Below are 13,278 nucleotides of genomic sequence, written 5' to 3'. Positions count from 1 at the left end.
GGAAAAGTTACAAAGTTTTTTGCTTGAGAAATTAATTTCTTAATAATTTCCCATTAACGGAACATCTCATTATATATAAATGTTGTGAAAGACCTTATAAGACAGATAGACACATGAGGGATAAAATGAAAAGTTGCTGTGGAAACCATAACCTGAAATAAATCTTTCTTCTGTGCACTCAAAATCCCAGTCTTTGTCTTCTATTAGAATATTGTTTGCATATCATTTCCCTCTTTTAGAAAGAATCTGAATTTCTGATACACAAATGGAAATCCCATCTTGACAGTGACTATAAAGTGCATCTCAGACTAACAGAATTTTTTTTTTCCCTTCTCCTGTGAGTATTTTAAGCCTTTCTCTTGCCTTGGTATCAGTGTGGTGTAAGGCAGAAAAAAATGTAATCCCTGTTGGTCAGAACTGCTCACATCTGACCAGCTGCAGCAGTTTTGAACTGATGATATTAATGACTTAATTTGAGCTAATTTTGGTGTACGAGACAGCTTGGGGTAGGGTGTAGAGGAGAGAATAAGAAACACATAGAAGATGCTAAGGCACAGAGGAAATGTTTGGCTAAACACAAAATGCTCTTTAGCTCTCAGCTTGCAGCTGTCATCATCCCTCTATAGCACATTCTTAGAAAAACATTTCAAATAGGGCCTGTCAAATGAGCAAAAAGAGATTTGAGCTCTGCTATGGAGAGGCTGGATCACACCAGAGCTGGTGTCCATGTTCTGTCCTCGGGACTCTCCTGTAGCTTTTGTTTTCTGCAGTCATCTCCTGGCAGATGCATTCCCACACTGTTAGCCTGGGTCAGGAATGTGCTTTTGAAAAGAAACTCCCGGTGGTCCCGTGCTCACTGTGTGGGGTTGGTATTGTCCAGCAGCCTTGGAGCACACAGCAAATGCTGCATCTTTTCTGCAGCACCCCAGGGATTCACCTAATGCTCTCCAGCTGCTCTCGGGTGTTCAGCTCACAGGATCAGACCAGAGCTAGCCCGAAATAAAATCCCCAACCCGTGCTGTGCTCTGTCAAATCACTCCTGGTGAGCTACACAGCTGATGAGATAAACTTCTCTTTTGTTAAACAAGCTCTTCCTGCAATGTGATTTTTTTTTTTTGAAGCTGTTTTGTATGCAAGAAATAACTTCAGCATTAGCTCCAAGGAAGTGCTGAAAAATACCAATTTGCAGTGCTCAAGTATTGAAGATCTTCACACAAAGGATGTGTGTGGAAAAGATGGGGCCAACTATTGAGTGTGCTCCTGTGATTTTCAGTCTAGCAAAAAGCACTGGGGGCTGATTCTTGACTTGCTAAAACTGGATTGCTTGACAAGAAAACATAGCAGCCATGGCTTCATGCAGGCATTATTACAGGCTAAGCCTCACGTTTTCTTCACAAATGCTGAAATACCACATAGAATGATTTAAGAACCATCTGCACAATGATTTGCAAATGCATTAGTCCCATTTCCCTTATTCAGTAGTTACATATATATATATATAAAACTGGTAGAATTTCTAGAATTTTTTTAGAATATTTTTTTCTAGAAAAAGTAGAATTCTTGCTGTGAACCAAGCCCAGACATTGTGAAACACATCTGTTTTTCAGCAACACAGAGGAACATCCTGGAGATGACTTGAGATTCTTAACTTTGTGTAATATTTTACAGGATGGTCCAGAATGGCCAGAGGAGAAAAGACCATAGAAAACCACAGCTATCTGACCCTTTGAAAACTGTGCCCAACTTCTTACACTCAAAGGTTTAGGACTTTGTGAGATGGAGGTTGTGTTTGAATCATCTCTTAACATACACTGACAAACCTGCCCTCCATAATTATTTCAGTGTCTTTTAACCTTTTTATGTTTTTAATCTATAAAATGCAGCAATGAGTTCCACAAATTTAATTATGTTCTGTGAAAAAATATTTATGCTGGTGGTTGAAACCCACTTCTTGGTAGTCAAATGCTGAGAGGAGGAAGCATTACTGTGGTGAAGCTGAAATAAATAAGCAGCAAAAGAAACAGTAGTGGCAAAGAAGAGGAGCAAAGCACCTCATTCCAAAAGAGAGGCAAGAGTTAGGAAGAAGGATAGCAGGGAGAGGATCTCAAACCTCCAAGCCAGGATTTCCACCTGCCCCCAAAAGGGCACATCCAGGAGTGTAAACAACCCTGACTAAGGAAAAATTGGTCAGGTTTTCACTGATGAGTGGGAGACTCATGAACCACATCCCCAAGGAAGGATTAGGACAGGGTGGATAATGCTGAAGACACAGCTTCCTGGGATCACACTTAACAAAACTTGTGAAAATAAATATAAATAAAGAAATGAATAAAATTGTTTGGAAAAGTAGTGAAGTCCTTACAGCTATTTTTGTAATACAAGGAGAAGGGGGAGTAAAACTGTTGCCAACTGTAGTTAAGTGGGCAATATCAATACCAAAGTATTTACTTTTATATGCCTAGGAGGTCTACGGTCAGGAGGCAACACATATGGTGTTCACACCATGAAAATGTTTATTGAAGGTGTTGTTAGAGCAGCAAACTGAATATCCTCACCAACATCAACTACATCAATTACATTGAGGTGGAAGAGCAGCAGTGATTATTACATGACAAGAGCAATCATGTTGGAAATGGGCTGTACAGAAATGATAGAATAATGATTTTAAAGGTATTGGAGGAGTAGAAACATATTTTAAAGATGTTAAGAAAAAGAAGTGATAATGTGGATAAGGTAGATTAGTTTCCATCAGAATTATTCCAGGAAAAGATGTCAAAGGAAGCCCTCCTGGGATAGACTGGGGAGTTGAATTTGGATGCAAATAAAGAATTACTGAATGCTTTTAGAGAGTGAAATACTCCAGAGATTTGTGTCACAGGAAATTTTCTTAGTCACCCAGACTGAAAACCATTAGCAATCATACGCCACAGGAGTGACAACAGAAGATCTATTTAACTCCACAGTCAATGAAGCAAGGGGCTGATACAACTTAAAAATTTGTTTCTGAGACTAACATTAACAACTTAGAGGAGATAGTTGTAGAAAAAACCCTTGAGCGAGCAAGTGAGGTTGATTTAGTTGTCACCTGGAACATGGATATGCGATCTTAGTTTAAAAAGGGAAAATCATGCATAACTAGGGGGAACTAAATGGTGAAGAATGGACCAAAAAGCTCCAGACTTAATTTTAAATGAAGCTGGGAATTTCTTTATGTTAAACACATAGAGATGTTGGGGACTTCTCTTCTAAACCAAAGGAAACATCAACCCAGCCAGCTTTGGAAATAAGGGTAAAGTCTATTGAAATGGACATTAGGAACACAGGGAAACCCTGCAAGGATGGGTAAAGGTGACTGCCCTGCAGAAAGGCCTGTCCTAAGGCTCGAGAAGCTCAGGGAATTGCCAACTGCTGTGCAAGTGCACAGCTGGTCTTGCAAAATACCTTTAATTGCTATGTTTTGGGCAAGAAAAGCTGTGGTGGGAGCAGCCCTGAATCCCAAAGCTCTCTGCATCCCTGTACTTTTAGAGAGCCAGAGGATCTTGTGGCATTGGTGTTTAGAGTCATGCACAGCCAGTGCTCTTCAAGTAGGAAAAGGGTTCTCTACAGAGAAACGTTCGTAGTTTTTTCTGTAATGAGTGGAGCATTTCAGTCCAAGTTTGCTTTTGGTACCTGGCAAGGTGGGCTGGGCCAGAGCTTTGTGTTAGTGATATGAGGCACCTGTTTGAGGCAGAAGGGGGTCAGTCTGAGCAGTGAAAAGCCTTGAGAAGTGATACAAATAAAATCTTTTATTGTAGTGTTAGGAGATTTTAGTTATTAGTCTCATCACTAATTTGATGTGTGATGGCTTCACATCAGAGGATTTAGCAGCTGTTTGGGCAGAGATGGAAATTTGTGCTGATGCAAGGTAGACGTTCAGTATGGCTCCTATATGTTTTTTGTGTCCATGCTTTGGGAGTGTGGGGGGATAGACAGACACACCAAAAATTACCACCTGCCTAAGGAGGATGTGCCCCTCCTCAAATCCTGTGGTGGCTGTATCTGGATCAGAAAACTGCTGGATATGGTAAGAGCTTGACATCTGCTTGATGTTTGGAAGATCACACCCTTCCTCAGGGTACCAAGCTCTTGTATGAAGAAGGCATTGCTGCATTTTCTGCTACAGTTTCATGTTTTAAGGTGAGATTTACTACTTTCATGCCACTGACTATTCTTCTCAGTGGAAGCATGCTGAAACATTCTCTATCGTGCAGCTTGGTTGAGCAGGCAGCTTACTTCACTACTACCAAAGAAGAGTGGTAAGCAAAAATTTTTTGAAAGTGAATGTATACATTTTTGGTGTGCTTAAATCTGCAGCGTACAGATGTTCAGTCTTACTGCTTGGTTACAATAAATTGCACTACTTATTCTTAAAGTGCTACTTATAAAGAGCTGAGAACACTAGTTAATAGTCAATATCTTTTTACTCTAGGTACAATTATTGTGTAGACTATAGCTATGGGGAATCTTTATTTTCTGTGAACTTTGGGACAAGCATGGTAATCTGTAGCAAAGCAATAGTTTCGGGGTTTTTTCCTTTTTAATGTTTTTTTTTTTTCTTCTAAACTGCTTTTGAGTAATCTAAATAGCTAAACTTGTGTCCATCCTATAAAGAATTGTAACATAAGACATTCACTTTTGGTGTCAAAAATGGAGAAAAATAAGAATTATTTTAAATGTGTGTGGATTTTCCTTTTGATCCCTGCAAATTTGTACCCACAAAATGTTCCAGTCTGAGGAGCCATCTTAGTGTGATGTTGAATGGACAAAGTGAAAATTTGATTGTGGCCTTCCACAGAAACCTACTTAACATTTTTCCTACAATTCATGCAGAATTTCCTCACGTGGAATAATTTTTCCCTTTCTACCATCTCTGAAAACACAAGCTGACTTCAACTTTGCTTGTTTTCACTGATTACTCACAGAGTCTTTGATGGTTTTTGCTTTTTTTTACCTTAAAATCCCATTTGTTTGAGTCCCAGTTTTGGTGTTTGGCTTAGGGTTCCTGGATTTTAAAATGATTGAAAACCCAGTGGATCTGACAACACAGCTCTTAATGACAAATTAAGCAAATCTCAGTTGTACTATCTTCTGGAGTCCCAGCTATGACTTCAAACAGTAAAGGTTAACAATAAAGAGACTAGCCAAAAATAATAAATTTCTATATCCTTTCATCAAATCTCCACTCTAGACTGTGCACTTTTATGTCAAAGGAGCTCCCTTGCTTGTTTCCTGACTTTAATATTTTACAGGCTTTTAAAAATGACATAATGGAGCCTAAGGAGAGAATCAAATAATGTCATAGTAGGTGAGAAGACTTGGGTTTAATTCTTTGCAGCTGTTTTCTTTTGTGATCTTGGGCAATAGTGTCTCCCTCTCTGTCTCTCTCTCTCTCTGGTACAATTTTTTATCTCTAACTGAGGACACAGAACAAAGGAAACTTTCTTGCTTCTCCTGGAGATGCTTTATTTTAATTGCTATAAAAGACAAGGAAGAGCTCAGACAGTAAAGCAAGGGGATTATGTTAAATACAAGAGAGGAAAAAGAACACAAAGCCACTCTGAGGCTCCTGACTTAAGGCTGGATAAATATTGTTTAAATATTTCTATCAATTTGTTGTGCTTTCTGTGAACATGAGAAGTGTGAGGACACCAATAACCTCTGAACCTTACTGGGCTAGAGATCCAACCTCTGCTGCCAATTCAAACCTTGGTCTCATTTTTACAAATATTTTTGCAACTGTTAATCTCTGATGTTGAAAAAGACTGTAGAAAACACACCCACCTGTGAAATGGAAGTGTAGAATGAAATGGCTTTTTATTTTTCTGTCTTTTGGTGGTTTTTTGGTTTTTTTTTTTTAAATGTTCTTATTAAAATAGAAAATAAGGTACTTAATTAATTCCTCTTGTCCTACTTGAGCTTTGTGCTTAGATTGCTACAGCTTGGGCTTAATAACAACTTTGAAAAAGAAATGAGTAGATCAGCAAGGAAACGGCACATCACATTGATCTCCCATAACTATCAAGACTGTACACAAATGGTGTTGGCTGATACCTTTGGTTTTGATGAACTTCAGGCAGAAGCAGCCTGGAAGCAAGGAATTTCCCTGCAACATCTAGATAAAACAGCCACCTGACAGGACAAACTGCTGGCTGATAGTGCTGTTATTCAGATGAATGCCTGGTTTATTGTCAGTTTCTGAGGTTTTTTTGTTTTTATTTTTTTTTTAATCCCCATTTGCTTGGGGAGCACTCTTTAGCGTTTTTGGGACAAGGTAATATCTGTATTTCTGCACTTGAAAAAAGTCCAGGTGCTTGACTTTGCTGTTTTGACACACTTGGAAATGTGCAAATGGAAAAAACCCCGATGAGTTTGTGGGCAGTAATTCTGCACATAGAAGCTGCATATCAGACTCTGGCTGCTTTGTGGTCTCTGAAGCGGTGGGCCACCTACTAAGAAGTGGTATCGAACTAGGAGAAGATCATGGTGATAGGGTTAGAGCAAGGAAATGACCACAGTGTGGAGGATGTAGTGTGAAAAAAAGAAATAGAAATACACCTCTAAAGACCAGGCAGGAAATGATACCACGTGTCAGTCTTTTGCATTAATAAAGGATTATTTTGTATTTATATTTCGGGTTACTAAGCTGTGCTTTATATGTACAGACAGCCAGATCAGAAAATTCATTGCTGAGGGCAGTGATATTTCTCGTTCCATTCCTGGCAACAAAGGCCAGAGTTATCTGGATCATATTCATGGTCTGCATTGTTTCCACAGCTGATAGCAAGTGAGGGGCAAGCTGGACTAATTAGTCAGCAGGGGACTTCCTTGTATGAAAAAGGCCCTCAAAAGGCTCAGAAGTGACCATACCTTAATGACAGCAGACTGTCTAGCAAGCAGTGTTTGTCAGTGCAAGGACTAAGGGGACACAGGCCTTTCCCTGACTGCAGTGACCTGTTGAGCCAGCGTGTCCCCACACTGTCCTGCAGTTGCTGCTGGGACACCAGCTCAGCTGAACACAGACAGACATTTCGGGAGGGTGCTTTCCCTGGGTGCTGGATTGTGGATTTCACTCATTCTGGTTGTGCTCCAAGCCACACTCAGCAGACTGCCTCACCATCAGTCTTCCTTTTCCTTAGCAGGGCCTGGGGAAACTCCTATCATTTGTTTCAGATCAATTTGCATCATTTTACCTCAGGGCTTTTGACAGGCACCTTGTGTGATGCAGAGATGATCACTCTGTATCTGTGATCTCCTGCGATGATGACAATGTTTGAACTTCCCTGCTATAGCAATGAAATTCCAGGAGATGCATTTGAGCAAGGAGACCTCCCATGCCAGAACATTTGTCTGGATATGCCATGTAGTGACACGAATAAATTGAGATAGGGGAATAAGGGAAGAAGTTTACTCCATACTTGCTTATTATATGGTGAACTACTGCAGGTAGAAAGAGTCTGTGCTATTTTTGCATCAAACAAATGTTGAACATTGTAAAGAGCACTATCTGCCAAGAAATCCTTCTCACATGTTTCTGGGCAATTGAATAGGAGGATGTGGTCTGCTGAATGCATGGTTACTGTTTGTACATCTCTCTGAACAACCTGAAAATGTAAATTCTCTACTATTTAAAACTAGCCTATCTTTAGGGTGTCTGAATATCTGTAATTACCACCTCTATAGGAACACATTCCACAGCAGAAGGGAATGAGATGGGATCATACTGCCACTGTGTATTCCCTTGGAAATGCAGCACAAATAACTGTAACTGGCCCCACAGCTGTGATGAAAGATTTGGATTGATTTTTTTTGATCCTTGTTTTTTGGTTTTTTTCCCCTTCCCCTTAGAATCAAACAAAACTTGGAAAGAAATTTCCAGGTCTGGTAAAGTTGTTGGTGTGGCTATTTCCTTGTTTGTTTTATTTGTTTCTTTGTTTTGTTTGTTTTGTGTCTATATGACAGTGAAGAATGCACATAGGACAGAAAAAAGATGTTGACAGAACTGGAGTCAGAAAATCTGTCATAATTTTTCTTTCTTAGCTTTACAGAGCAGCTCAAGTATTTTTGTGGCTTTTGTGCTGCCTATATTTAAAAAAAAAGAAGGAAAAGAAAATTCGAGCTGCCAGTGAATTACATAAACAATTCTAGATTCACTTTTCCAGGAATGGAATTGGACATCTGACAGGAACCAACTGAAGCACTTGGGTATAAATCAATGGTTAGGCAATGCAAGAGAGACAATTTCTTAACATGAAAAATGCTAAGGGAAATAGAAAGAACCCACACAATTCATGCATTCTCTTGCTCAGAAAAATCTGCCATCATGAATCCCTTATATTTGGTAATTTCTAATCTTGAAAAGGATTGTTTGGGACACTTTAGCTCTATGTTCATGTACAAATATTTGTGTGGCCTATATGTTTTTCTTTGTGTATGTGTTCTGGTCTCAACCAAGACTTTAAACCTCCTCTCCTCAGTACCCAGAGTATGCATTGATGTACTGCTGCCACCAGTATTCAACCAAATTCAGACATGCTGTTGATAGAATTTCACAGAAAATGTATGAAGAGAGTAAGACTTCAGTTACTCACACTTCAGCATGATTTTCTTTCCTAGAATGAAATTGCAGTTGTTGACCACTTTATAATTCCAGAGCATAATTCTCCACTGCCCTGTGCTTTGCTTTGTCCTTGTGCAGTATGAGAGGGGCTATATATTTTGGAAATGGAAGTTTTGGCCACTTCACACAGTAGTGTGCAATATCAAGAAGTGGGGTAAAGAGCAACTGTGAATAAAACATCTAGTCCAGTAACCACAAACAAGTCCAAATAAAAAATAGTTATTATAATTAATGCCATTACTTTAAATAGAGAGGTAAGTGGCTGTTTCTGTAGTACTTGGTATTGTGCGTGAGTACTTAGAATTAAATCCTGAAATAACATATAACATATGTTATTTCATATCAGAAATAGAATCATATTTCTGATATGAAATTTCATATTAGAAATCAGAATAACATATCAGAAAGAAACTGCTTCTCTAGAAACCACCTTAGAAGCTTCTACTTGTCACTGATGCCTTTATTATTGTGTTATCAGCTTCCTTGATCTCTGGTGATTTGTAATTTTTTCTCCCTTATGTACATTTTTCAACTGCATAGGTGTTTGTGCACACCATTTCAAATGACAGTCTTTTCTGACCTTTGCTTGGGAGGTTGTACACACACTTCTGAGCTACCCAGACTTGCCAACTTTAACTGGAATGCCCGGGAGTTTCATTCAGCTCACAAAATGTTACTTACTACCTCAGTCTTGGAGCAGCCATGAGAGGGAGCAAATGTCATGTTGGCTTTCTTGGAAACCTCCACTGCCTCTGGCACCTGGTTGTCCCAGGAGCCTCATGCTTCGGGAGCATAAACCTAGAGGAAAGCTATATTGCAGCTCCCTTGTTCACCAACCCAGCCTTCCACCTGCTCTGTGCTCAGTGGCTCCTCTCAGGTTATTGTCCCAGTAATGATTCCTTATGTAAATCAACCTTTCACTGAAATTTTTCTTCCTTTTGTGTACAGTGTGGTGCACCGAGTCGAGGGAGGTGATTGTTCTGCTCTGCTCTGCATTGGTGTGGCCATACCTCGAGCCCTGAGGGCATTTTTGTGTGTCTTGATATAAAAAAAAGACATGAAGCCATTGGAGAGTGTCCAAAGGAGGCCACGAGGATGGTGAGGGGAGTGGAAGGGAAGCCTTAAGAGGAGTGGCTGAGGTCACTTGGTCTGTTCAGCCTGGTGAAGAGGAGATTGAGGGGAGAGCTCACTGTTGTCTTCAACACCCTCATGAAGGGAAGGAAGCAGAGCGGCTGACACAGCTCTCTTCACTCTGGCATCCAGCCCTGAGGGAACGGCAAGGAGCTGTTTTGGGGATGAGAAAGTGGCCTGGATATCAGGAAAAGGTTCTTCACCCAGGGCTTCATCCAGGGCTGTGCACTGGAACAGGTTCCACAGGTGAATGGGTTGCAGATCCAAGCCTGCCGGAGGTCAAGAAGTGCTTGCACAAAGCTCTTGGCCACATGATGTGGTTATTGGGGTGCGCAGGGCCAGGGGCTGGACTCGATGATCCTTGTGGTTCCTTTACAGCTCAGTGTATTTTACGATTCTTTGATGAACCCTACTGAAGGGGGGTGCGGGTAGACATGAGAACCGTGCTGGGAAAGGGGGGTCCCATGCTGATGGTTTCCCCACCTGCCGCCACGTTGGCTCCCACGCCAGGGCTGCCGTGCTGGGGACACGGGGAGCGGGGCTCGGCTGCCAGCCGGGCCCGCCCAGACCAGGCGGCTGTGTGGGGACGGCAGCCGGGGTTGTGATCCGCGGGATTGTCCCCGGACTGGGCGGGCAAGGCCCGGGAGCTCGGCCAGGCCCAGTGCCGGGCTCTGGTGCCGCTAGAGGGACCCGCCCGCCCGGGAAAAGGCTCCGCGGCCCGGCACATCCCCAGCGAGCGGCTCCAGAGCCTGGCACGGCGATCACAGCCCCGAATCGCCTCCCGTTCCTCCTGTTCCTGTACTCGTGGTTTCTTGCCTGCGGACGGGGGCTGGGGTTGCCCCCTCACCAGGTGTCCGGGGGCTGAGGCAAAGCTGCGCTGTGCCGTGAGATCCAGCCTTCAGTGAGAGGCTGCTCCTTCCTCCTTCTCCCCTTTCATCTGTGCTGTGTCTCCCTGTATGCACCTGAGTCAATCCCTCGCTCCTCCTTCGTTTTCTTAGTACAGCTGAGGATGAGAGAAGGCAAAGCAGGTTATCATTTCACAGCCTTCCTCGTTCCCCTGAAGGATCTTTAAACGAGAGCTCTTTATACAAAGCCCATCTATACAAAATAAATCAAACCTGCTACTGAAATAACTTTCCCCCTTCCCTCACAGTGCACAGTTTTGGGTGAGAAGAGAGTGTGGAGTGAATTGAAAGGGCGGTTCACAGGAGTGTCACTTGATTTATTTTCTCTTAAATCTAGACTGCTTCCTTCTGTTTCTATTTTATGCCCTATTTGCAGTTTTAGAGCTTGGAGGGTGTTTCAGTTGCTTTTTGTTATTCTCCAGTCAAGTGAAAGAGAGGAGTGCTGGCGTAAATTGTTATGGAGTGCTTTAACACCATGTTCAGTGAGCTGGAGACACAGGCGAGGGCCAGGCTGGCAGGGGCTGAGGAGGATTGGCATACACTGGGGTATTTAACTAAGAAGAGTAAGAAATGTGGTAGTGGTTTGACTGTGTAAGTTGTACTTCTGAAATACAAAGCAAGCTGAGCATCTATCCCTGCCATGTCTAAAGCAAGGGACAAAGTCTCCATTCAGCTCTCCAGGTATTTGACGTACCTTTTAAGAAGATGGGAAGGCATTGGAATGTAGATAAGATTTTAAGATATCCTTTCTTACTACTATTTTTTTTTGTATTTTATTTTTCCCCTTTGTTTTACCTTTCAAGAACTCAGTACTTGCAGTTCCCCAGCCTCACTGGCTGAGCACGGCTGGTGCTGACCAGAGTTGTCACAGCAGTCTTGGAGCAGGATGACGTGTGCTGGGCTGTGCAGTGCTGCACTGACCCTGTGTGGGATGGAGGTGACAAAACCACCTCCTCTCCCTCTCTCAGCTCCAGGAGGTGCCAGGCAGCTCCAAAGTGAACTGGCACTTCTGTTAGCTGGATCTGAGCTGTGATGAGTTCATGCAAGTTTATTTCAAGGCTGCCAGGCCCTATAAGGAGAAAACTGCTCAGTCTTTCTCTCTGTTCTCCTCCTCCTTCCCCTTTCCTGATTTGCTTTGCTCCACAGCTCTCATTTTCATCCCTCAAACAGTAGTGTGTGATTCCTTGTGCAGTTAACAAAAGGATTCCTGTTCTCCCTTCCCATTCTTTTCCTTCCTCTCTCCTCCTGTCCTCCACCCCAGGACCTCAGGACTAGATGCTGGCTGCCTTCTTCCCTTAGCTTTTTGTTTTTTAACCATAAAAATGAGATAAGACCTAAGATAATTCATTAATTAATATTTCTTCCACACTTTGAAAACCAGATGAAATAAATACTTGTCAAAATGCAAGAGAACATCAATGAAAGAGATTTGAAACAGTCCAATAGTAACATACCTTATATTTATGTGTGTGAAAAAATGAAGTCTTGCTTAGCTGTTATATCTTGCTTGGGAAATTGTTTTGGGTTCAAAATGACCACAGTTTACTGGCTGTTAAAGTAGACGTGGAAGACAAATCCCCAACCTGAAAACATTTAGCTTGAATTTTTGTTATCTTAAATTTCAATATATAATTTGTGTATATCTAAGCTGATGGATCACCTCAGGCTTCAGGAGTGAACTTTTTGATGACAGAGAATGCAATCCCTATATTGACCAGAGCTGTTGATGTAATTCAACAGAGTTTTGCTAACCACTGGCATTCTCCTTGAAGGGATCTCTTTTTGTGGCTGGCTGGGAGCAGTGCTGCTCTGTGTTGAGCCCACCTGGTCATGAGTCAGTTCAGGCTGCCTCCAAAGTAGTAGATGAAATATTTTTTTTTGCTGTGGGTGCAGGCACAGCTTTGCTGCTGTTGGTTAGTGGTGTGAGTTTGTGGGCAACTATCTTCCAGTGACTGCCAGACTAGAAACAGCTGGAGTGCAAACTGGCTGATTCCTTATTTCATGGCTGTGGACTGTTTCATGCAGCTTTGTACTGTGAAAGATGGGAAACCAGGCTTAGCCAAGAGTGAGTTGCTTAGCAGACGCTTGCTGTCATACAAATTAGCCACAGCTTTTGCATCTTGGAGTGCTGCCAGCACAGAACCAGCTATTGCATTAAATGTCTACCACCAGTCATGATCTAAACCAAAAGTGAGAAGATTAATCCCTCTTCTAGCATTAGCAGTTAGTGCTTTTTGTGGTGTTAAACATGTTTTTCATCTTTAAACCCAAACCATGAAATACAGCTCTGAGTTTCAGATAAATGGGTGTACAGGAAGAAAGGAAAAAGTCTTAATTTAGTGAGGGGAAAATATCATCCATGTATAGGAGGTACCATGCTTTAAAGTGGAAAGAGAGGCTAATTTTTATTTGTACATCCCATCTGGTGCATAGCAGTGAATACCTTCAAAACTATATTTTAAATAATTTTAGGCTTATATATAATATATATATATAATAGTATTATATTATAAACAAGAGTAGATACAATTGGTTTGAGCTATTAGTGGATAAAAAGCAATAGCATTCAATTAGCAGCATCTTTGA

Source organism: Pseudopodoces humilis, chromosome 2 (assembly GCF_049639895.1).
Source record: "Pseudopodoces humilis isolate 2021_Gansu_Grassland_sample_001 chromosome 2, ASM4963989v1, whole genome shotgun sequence".
Taxonomy (NCBI): Eukaryota; Metazoa; Chordata; class Aves; order Passeriformes; family Paridae; genus Pseudopodoces; species Pseudopodoces humilis.
Note: the sequence above shows the minus strand (reverse complement) of the source record.